Source organism: Lithobates pipiens, unplaced genomic scaffold, assembly GCF_037356315.1.
Source record: "Lithobates pipiens isolate NorthernLeopardFrog02 unplaced genomic scaffold, aLitPip1_a1.2 Scaffold_10, whole genome shotgun sequence".
Classification (NCBI taxonomy): domain Eukaryota; kingdom Metazoa; phylum Chordata; class Amphibia; order Anura; family Ranidae; genus Lithobates; species Lithobates pipiens.
Window position 1 is genome coordinate 133,114,086 of NW_027507686.1, and position 9,414 is coordinate 133,123,499.

Below are 9,414 nucleotides of genomic sequence, written 5' to 3' on the forward strand. Positions count from 1 at the left end.
AAGTTCCTAGCAGGGATTCCTTTCAAGTCATAATTTAAGTAATAATTTGCGGGTTTGGAATTCTATAAAAACTCTTCGTAAATAATAAAAATCATCTCTAGTTGGCATTATATACATGATTATATTTAGTTCTTCCAACAGTATCTGAGAGAGGAGTGCTGTCATTATCAATTTTCTAATGCATTCTAATTGTTTTTTCCCCTCCCCATGGAGGACTTCACATTCCTACCAGCTCCAGGTATACACATCGGAGCAGCATTATGGCAGCAATACATGTGCTGATCCTTGTTTATTATATATCATCGGGAATGGGGTTTTTGCAGTTGGAGGTGATTCCACACCTTGACATTTCTAGGGTCCCTCTGACATCCCAGGATGGCCTGATATCTGCATTCTGTAACAAAACGTGCATAAATGTAATTCTGGAGATGTGGCTTTTATGTTGTGCTGTTTTACTCGGATCTATAGTATAGGCATAGATCGTTAAACAATTTTGTTTAAGCGTTTTGAAGTCACACAGCTTACAGCTGCCAGCTCCAAATATCAATGGACACTGACAAGGTGTATGTATAGGAGACATGTAGGATGATGTTAGTTTATTCGCCTTACCACTCTTGTTTTGAGTTAATTAATATTATAGGTGAGATCTATTATAAACCGATGGCAGTACACAGTGTACAGTGTGATTATATTTGTTCCTGTACATAGGTGGATCTATTTACTTCTTAATTATGTACATTGCCATCAGGCCAAGCAACTACATAGACATGAGCAATCCTGACTCCTGTGTACAGACTTTATATATATATGTATATATATATATATATATATATATTTTTTTTTTTTGTTTATTTATATAGATATTTATATATTTGTGTATATATGTATATATATATATATATATATATATATATATATATATAGATATAGATATATGTACACATACAGATGAACAGATTATATATATATATATATATATATATATATATATATATATATATATATATATATATACATACAGATCACATAATTTTAATTTAATTTTATTTTAAAATGTATCCAATTTTATTTCCCAGGAATATTCTATAAGACAAGGGTATCCCCATTCAAATGTTTTACATCATGCTGTAAGACTTATTAATAACTGCTTCACATGTGATAATATGTAAATAGTATGCATAGTAGATTTATGTATATATGTAGGTGTTATATTTTTCTAAAGTAGAATAATTACAAATATCATGCCTATGATGCTCTATTAATTAAATCCTTAAACCAAAACCTAATAATAATACAGAGGAAGATAGGTGATATATGTAGGTACTATCGCACATTATTTACATGTTATAATATTTGAAACTCTCGTTAAAAATTGAACCATATACATATACAACCTTAGTAAATCTGTAATTGTAGAGTATTTGGCGATTATCTAGAAGTTATTTATGCCTACATTTATAACACTTAATTGGATTTTAGGATTACCTCATGCCAGCATCTTTCTTTGTTTATGTATAATAGAAATTGGTAATGTCCATTGTGAAAATATAAAAATATTATAGGCCGCTTTTGGATTTCTTGATCCTGTATCACATACCATGATGCTGGTGGCTCTTGTTTCCGTATAGTTTTATAACCTCTTAGTTGCACATTCTTATATACATAAAAAGATTTATCATCTAAGTTGTATTTATGATCATGATGGCCTCTACCTTAAATGATGTATGTAGACTGCTATAACATTACAGAATAGTTCCATAAATAGAAAAACCCTGGTGGACTTTTTTTAGGCCCACACAGTAACTTTGTCACTAGTTGCATTTTGACATGAGACACAATTTGCAAAGCTTCAACACAGGTTTTTTTTTTTCTTAGTAATGTAACTGCAATTTTAAAATCTCATTGGACTCAACTGAAAAATGTTGTCACTTTTTTGAAACTAGGTATTCTTATCATGGTATTAAGCCTATGGTATCCAAACAGATCTTTGCACAACTTTAGCAGCTAACTTTATTGGGTACATAGTTTGGGTAGGTTGCAGTATTTTCAGAAATTTATGTTCACAGTCTCTGTTGTGGTTGAGATTAGAATTAGAACTAGAAAAGAATAAACTAATGTTTATCATGTCACTATATTTAAGAGCCCAGTCAACAGCCTGCAAAACTAGAGAATTGATGACGTTTCTATACATTTAAGTGACTGATTATATTGATGAGCAACTATTTAATAACTTAAAAAAATTAGCCTCCAGCAGCTGCATGTTTTACATTTATGCTTTATGTTGTCAAATACAAAATAGAATGTTAATCTTGTTGTATCAGCTTCCAGTGTATGACAGTCATATGTAAATATGAGGATGAAGTACCTTACGAGTTTGACTGGCACCACAAGTGAATTGTGTCACTGATATCAACATACTGTTATTGTGAACTACTGAATAATTAGTATAAAAAATGAATGGACTTCCTAATTGCCACTAATACTTTTTGGTTTTTGTAATGGTTCACACAGTCCTAGGAAAATCACCAGAATGGTATATAGAAAAAATATTTTTTTCACATTAGCAACAGCGTTTAAACATGATATAGTCAGAGTATTTATATTAAAGACTATACAAGGGGTACAGAGGCCCAAGGTTGCCTGTACTTAATTTTATATATTAATACAGATTATTACACATCTTTGCAATTTGAAACTAGTTTTCTGTTCCTGCAGGGCATTGATCAAAAAGTAATGATTTCTAGTAAAATATGGACATTTTCTAGTCTGCTTCATAAGCAACCCATCGCAGATGGTTACCAGTTCGCTAATACACCAAACAAATTGAACATTCGCCTAGTGGAGCAAATAATGAGCTGCACTTTGCTGAGTCAACGGTGGAGCAGATTTTCTATTACCCACTCATCTCTCTCTCTGGAAATATTGCTGAACTTATTTCTGACATAGCTTCATTTACAGCATTCACCTGGTGGTCACTGGATCCAAAACATGCTAATAAATAGTTATAACATCTATGTATTTTAAATTGAGGGTTTACTCCAAGAAATAAATCTTAGTCCTCCAATGAACTTAGGTAAAGCAAATGTTAGGGCAATCTAAAGGCAGCACATATTTTTAATAAGGACATGTTTAGTGGTATCTCACAATGTAAAATGGCAGCTGGCAAAGAATATAATGGTTTGCCTGAACTGGAATTCACATTGAGTTTAGCCAGGCAAAGTAATTCACTATAGACCAGTAAAGGGCAGCTGTGGACCCCTTAGCAGTTTATGTGTGGTTGTCATTGATGGGCAGCCCACACAAGTTCCTTGGTCAGTAAATATGATCTTCCATTCATCTATAACAGGGGCAGATTAAAGTTGTAATATTCACTTGTTACTTTCTTATGAGTCATGCCAAGAACAAGAAGCTCCCACCCCAGAGTCCTGAAAGGCCATGGGATTTTTCTTTGCCTAAGGAATAGATTTTAACATTCTTTGTGAAGCTCTTGTTGACAAAGCCCTCCCCTTGAACCGAGATCAGTATAACAATTCTTTTGGATTGTAGAAGCTTCCATTGTAAATTCTGCTCACACCAGTGGTTCCATTCCTTTTTCAAGTTTTGTACCACAATGAATTTTTTTTTTAACTATTGTCATGTTTTAAATGGGGGGGGGGATAGGACTGCTGCTTTATTGGGATTGGAGCTGCTGGGCAGTACTGTTCAGATGGTAAGTATATTTTTATATGTGCGCTATATAAACTGATAAAAGTATAAATAAGTAATGTATATACCAGCATATGTGTGTCAGTTCTTCAGTGTGTTAATTGAGGGCGAATAGTCTTTAGCCTCTGAGTGATTCACTGCTTTGTGTTACTGATAAATAAACAAATGTTTTAGCTGGACATGTCAAGTGTGCCATTTCGCTAGAAATGATAATGGGAGAAGACAGTTAAGCTAATCATGGATTTGGGGGGCATAGCAGGCAGAAAGAGCTTATCACAGATCACTAGTAATATAGGCAGAATAGGAGATGATCATGAATACTGAAGGATTGAGGATTGAGGAATGAAAGAGAACGCATGATGGGAAATATTTGTGGGCAAGAGAGGAATAGAGGAAGTAGAGTGGAAGTTGATCATGACGGGTGATGGGAGGTAGATAAGAGCTGACCATGGAACATTGAGAGGATCTGAGAAAACAGGGCAGTAACTGGCAAGGAAGAAAAAGAGGCAGAGCATTAGCTGATTAAGTACTACAGAGTGTGAAAGAAATAAGAGGCAGAAAGAAAGATGATCAAGGATAGGAAAAGCAGGGAGAAAGAGAGTGTGGGCAGATGAAAGAACACAGAAAGTGAACAAGAATTAATGATCATGGATCACAGAGATCCAGAGAGGAGACAGAGTAGGATTAGATCTTTGTTAGAGGGTTGAGGAGGCCAAGCATAATCCAATCATGGACCATTGGGAGAATGGGTAAAATGATAACGATGGGAAGAAGATTATGAAAAGGGGAAGGTACAGCAGGAGCTGAATGTGAACAAGGGAGAGTGTTGACTAGTCAAAAGAGTGTTGCTGAGGGGTGGAGGGGGGAGGTAAGAAACAGATGATTGTGTTGGAGGGTGTATAGAAAAGAATCAGAGAAGGAACCAACTGTAGTCTGGGGAAGAGGTTATATATGAATTGTCAGTTTTCCTTCCTGGGGACGTGGACTGCAGTTTACACTATTTGTCTTGATTGATAAAGTTGTTTTGCACCAGTACTTTCAATTTCTGAGAAGCATGTGATTTTCCCCTACCTCCTACAATTCAGGGGAAAGATAGAAGATGCCTGATGTCCTGATCCCCTCCCCATGACTTTACCATTGAGATCAATAGGGCAACCATTGGTCCCTCCACACACGCCAAGGTGCTGGGTGTAGTTCTAGACTCTGACCTTTCCTTCAGCCCCCACATCCATTCACTGGCTACATCTTGCCACCTTAACCTCTGCAACATTTTCAGAATTTATCCCTTTCTGACTAACAACACTACAAAACAACTTATTTACTCCTTGGTTGTTTCCCGCCTTGACTACTGCAACTTTCTCTTGGCTACTTTTACACGGGTTATCCCTCATTCAGTCTATTATGAATGGTGCTGCTAGACTAATAAACCCTAATAACCGATCTGTGACTGCTGCTCCTCTCTGCCAATCTCTTCACTGGCATCCTCTACCCCATCGTAAAAAAAAACTAAAAATACTAAACACAACATACAAGGCTATACGCAACATCTCCATAGCTATATCACCAACCTAATCTGCAGATATCACTCAAATCATCCTCTCTTCTCCTCCCAAGATCTGCTCTCTATCTCCCTTGTTACCTCCTCACATGCTGCAGGACTTCTCCAGATCCTCTCTCGGCCCCAGTATGTCTGGTCAATCCCTACTCTGTCTGCTTTTAGGTGATCCCTGAGAACTGACTTATTCAGAGAAGCCTACCCCACCTCCACCTGAGAACTATACCCGAGTCACATCCATCAGATCATCCCCTACAGCTATTACCTTTTGTACCAGTTCCCCCTCCTTTTAGATTGCAAGCTCAATGAGCAGGGCCCTCCTAGTCCTACTGTATTGAATCGTACTATCCCCCTCTACATTGTAAAGCTCTGCATAAACTGTTGGCACTATATAAATCTGTATAATAATAATAATTGCTAAACCTCCTTCTTAAAATTCTATTTGCCTAGCTGAGCCTGGCGTCAATGCTTTCTGAGTCGCTGGCCTGGAACAAGCATGTATTGTGAAGTCAGAATGTCTGATTTGCATATTTGTTCCTGAAATTTCTGAACCCATCAGCAGGATAGCCAGGCAACTTTAAAAAAAGAAACCATAAATGGCAGCCTTCATATTTCTTTTAGGACAGGTTTGCTTTAAATTGCTTAATTAAAATGAAATATGTAATGCTAATGTATAATCATTTTACTATTTTTAAAGACAAATTTGTAAGGCTAAATATTACAATAATGGGATATCCAACATTGAGGGTTCATTAACTTTGCCCCTGTTTTCATGCATGTTGCTGCATTTCACTTGATTGCAATGTGTAATGAGAAAATATGTGCCATATTTCACAAGAATTTGAGCTGCATATGAATTCATTTTCATTTAATTTCGCCATTACCAGTCACCAATAGACACTGGTAATAATCAAAATCTCTACTATTGAATTGTTATTACAGAGCTACCTTCATTCCTAGGGATTACTTGCAATTTTTTTTATTATTTACTTGTATTCTCTCTGTCAGGGCAGCAGTGCTGGGCTGGGTGTCATCTTGTAGGACTGTCCTGTGTCTGAGCTCATTGATAATATTAGACATTCAGACTTATAAAAAAAGGTGTTGTCATACAGGAGAAAATGAATGGCTTTGTTAATAACAGTTATACACTCCTCCAGCAACAGAGTGTGTGTTAGTTGTCCATCCTGAGCTCATCCAGGAAAAAACATAGTCTCCAAGGGGGCTTACAACATAACAATAAGCTGACCTTTCTGCTCTGACAGGAAGAGAATACCAGTAAGTTCCAGCACATACATACAGCACTACAAATAGAAAAACAGGACTTTTTATTGCTACAAGTTCCCTTTCCTAATTGGGTCTTAAGGCCCAAAAGGTTTTATCCCCCTTCATGACCATGCCATTCTTTGCGATACGGCACTGCGCTATTTTAACTGACAACTGCGCTGATGTGCAACTCTGTACCCAAATAAAATGTATGTCCTTTTGTCCCCACAAACAGAAATTTCTCTTGGTGGTATTTGATCACCTCTGTGTTTTTTATATTTTGCTCTATAAACATAAAAATAAACAAAAATTTTGGAAAAAAAAATATATATATATATTTTACTTTCTGCTATAAAACATACCCAATAAAAAAAAAATCATATTTCTTTAGGTCAATATGGATTCTGCTACATATTTTTTTTGTAAAAAAATCCCTATAAGCACATATTGATTGGTTTGAGAAAAGGTTATAGCTTCTACAAACTATGGGATATTTTTGTGGAATTTTTTTTTTTTTTTTTTTTTCTAGTAATGTCGGTGATCAGCGATTTTTAGCGGAACTGTGACATTGCAGCGGACACATTGCACACCTAACTGACACTTTTGACACTTTTTTAGGGACCAGTGACAAATACAGGGATCAGTGCTAAAAAAATGCACTCTGACACTGGCAAGGAAGAGGTTAACATCAGAGGCGATCAAAGGGTTAAGTGTGCTCCTAGGAGGTGCTTTCTAACTGTGTGGGGGGTGGCTTAATTTGGTGAAGACAGAGATCTTTGTTCCTGATTAGCAGAAACCCCAGATCTCCATCTTCCTCTCTAACAGACATTTCGTCCTCTGGACCCGCTGATTGGCTTCCACTGTGTCCAATCACAGTGGGAGCGGGTTGCCGGCAGTGCGCACGCACGTGCACCCCAGACCCTGTGCACAAAATCACGTACAGGTATGTAATTTTGTCCAGGAGGGCCACTCTGTCACAGTATATCTGCGTGGGGTGGGCCTTATGTGGTTAAAGTGATTGTAAAATACATGGCAATTTAAACAGTATTTACCAAGTTTTAAAGCTTATGACAGTTTCAAAGTTTATGACAAGGGGAAGGACAGAACAAAAATGACTTAAAAAGGATCTAACATGCAAAGGAAAAGCATGCAGCAATTTTAAATGCATTTAAATGTATATGTGTTTTTTTATGTGCAAATGCATACCATGTGTTTTTGAATGGGCCATGAAATTACAAATATAACTGTATTCATTTCTAAAATCCTTGCTTGCATTGACCGCTACCTTTGCTGAACCTCTGAAAAGCATTGTGGTGGACTGCTTTTCAGAGTACAATTTACAGGAGGTGGGGAGGCGGGGTCTTGTCTCCTTACCCCCCCTGTTTAACCTTCAAAATGCCAACTCACTGTGCCAAAACTTTGGTTGAAGATGGATAAATGAATGCAGTTGTGGCACAACTCCATTCAATTGTATCACTACCGCGAAATGTGACAGGGAGGTTTAATGTACTCTTCATGACCATGAAATGTATACAGCTGTCTATTTGTATTTACTGTAGGTGGGTGGTTGAGGAATGGTAAAACTACAGCTCAACCACCTGCTTTTACTGCCCCCTGGCCATCCCTGTAAACAAGCTCTCATGACCATAGGGATCTTGAGTCACTGTTTGCAGTTTTCCTAGGAAATCTTCTTTTTGTGAATCTTACTTTATGATTCCTTCAACTACAGCACTTCTATTTTCAGGCTTACAACACTAATCCACTGCCTTGCATTTGGCATCAACTTTGTCAGCTGGCCATGTGCACTCAGTTGGCTGGTGAGCTGCCTACCAGGTTTCCAGGAGGCAAGCGCAAACCTGATAACCAGTCCAGTGACCCACTGAAGGAGTATGCACTGCAGGCTGACAACACTGCTGCTAATTACAAGGCAGTGGCTTAGTGTTGTCAGTCTGGAACAGGAAGAGCTATTACAGGCAGGATATCCAGGTAAGAAACTTTGCAACAAATTCACAAATAAATAAATAAATATATATATAAAAAAAATATATATATTTTTTTTAAACAAAACTGCTTCTGTTTTAATCCTTCCAGTGGTAAAACAGCATTGATTGCAATGAATGGAGCCCAAAGTATTGAGGACCAAATTATCCTTTCGTAGGATGTTTGAAAGACATTCGTACTTTGCCCTTTCTACAAAAAGTATAAATTCAGAGGACAACAAAATAACATTGAATCAGACATTTTCTTTGTGCCATCTGTAAACTATTTGTCTACACTTCTCTATCTTGGGATGGGAAGTGGAGTCGCTTGACCCACATATACTATTTTCTCTGTTGTCTAAAAGCCAAGAAGGAGAACTATCTCTGTCCTAAAATAGTTGCGTGACTTCTGCCAATCCAAATAATTAATTTTTTCTGCACACACAGGGTGCACTCACACTGGTACTTTCAATTGGTCCTGGGGGCAGTCACTCTGGGCGGGTTCATTTGTGCAGTGTGAGTGCTCTGAACCACGCCTAGGATCGGTTAAGGATACTGTGCTGAGATCACTTGGAAGAGCATGTAAAATCTGGTGCAGCTCTGCACAGAAACCAATCAGCTTCCAGGTTTTATTGTCAAAGCTTAACCTCTAGTTAGGTAGGTGCTAGAGTGAGGATTTTGTAGCAGAGTAGGTAAATTTAGGTACCACCAGCTAGGCCTGTTTGTTTTCATCCTGGGCTGAGAGTGGCTCAGAGTAGCAGCTGGTGACTAACAGGCAGCATCACTGAGACCTCCCACTTCTTTCTAGAGCTTGTGAGAAAGATCTGGAAAGAGAGGAGGAGAGGTGGGGCTGCCTAGGGTGTTTTAGGGAGCCCCGACCAATCTCCAAGTGGAATGGCAGGGGACAAGCCT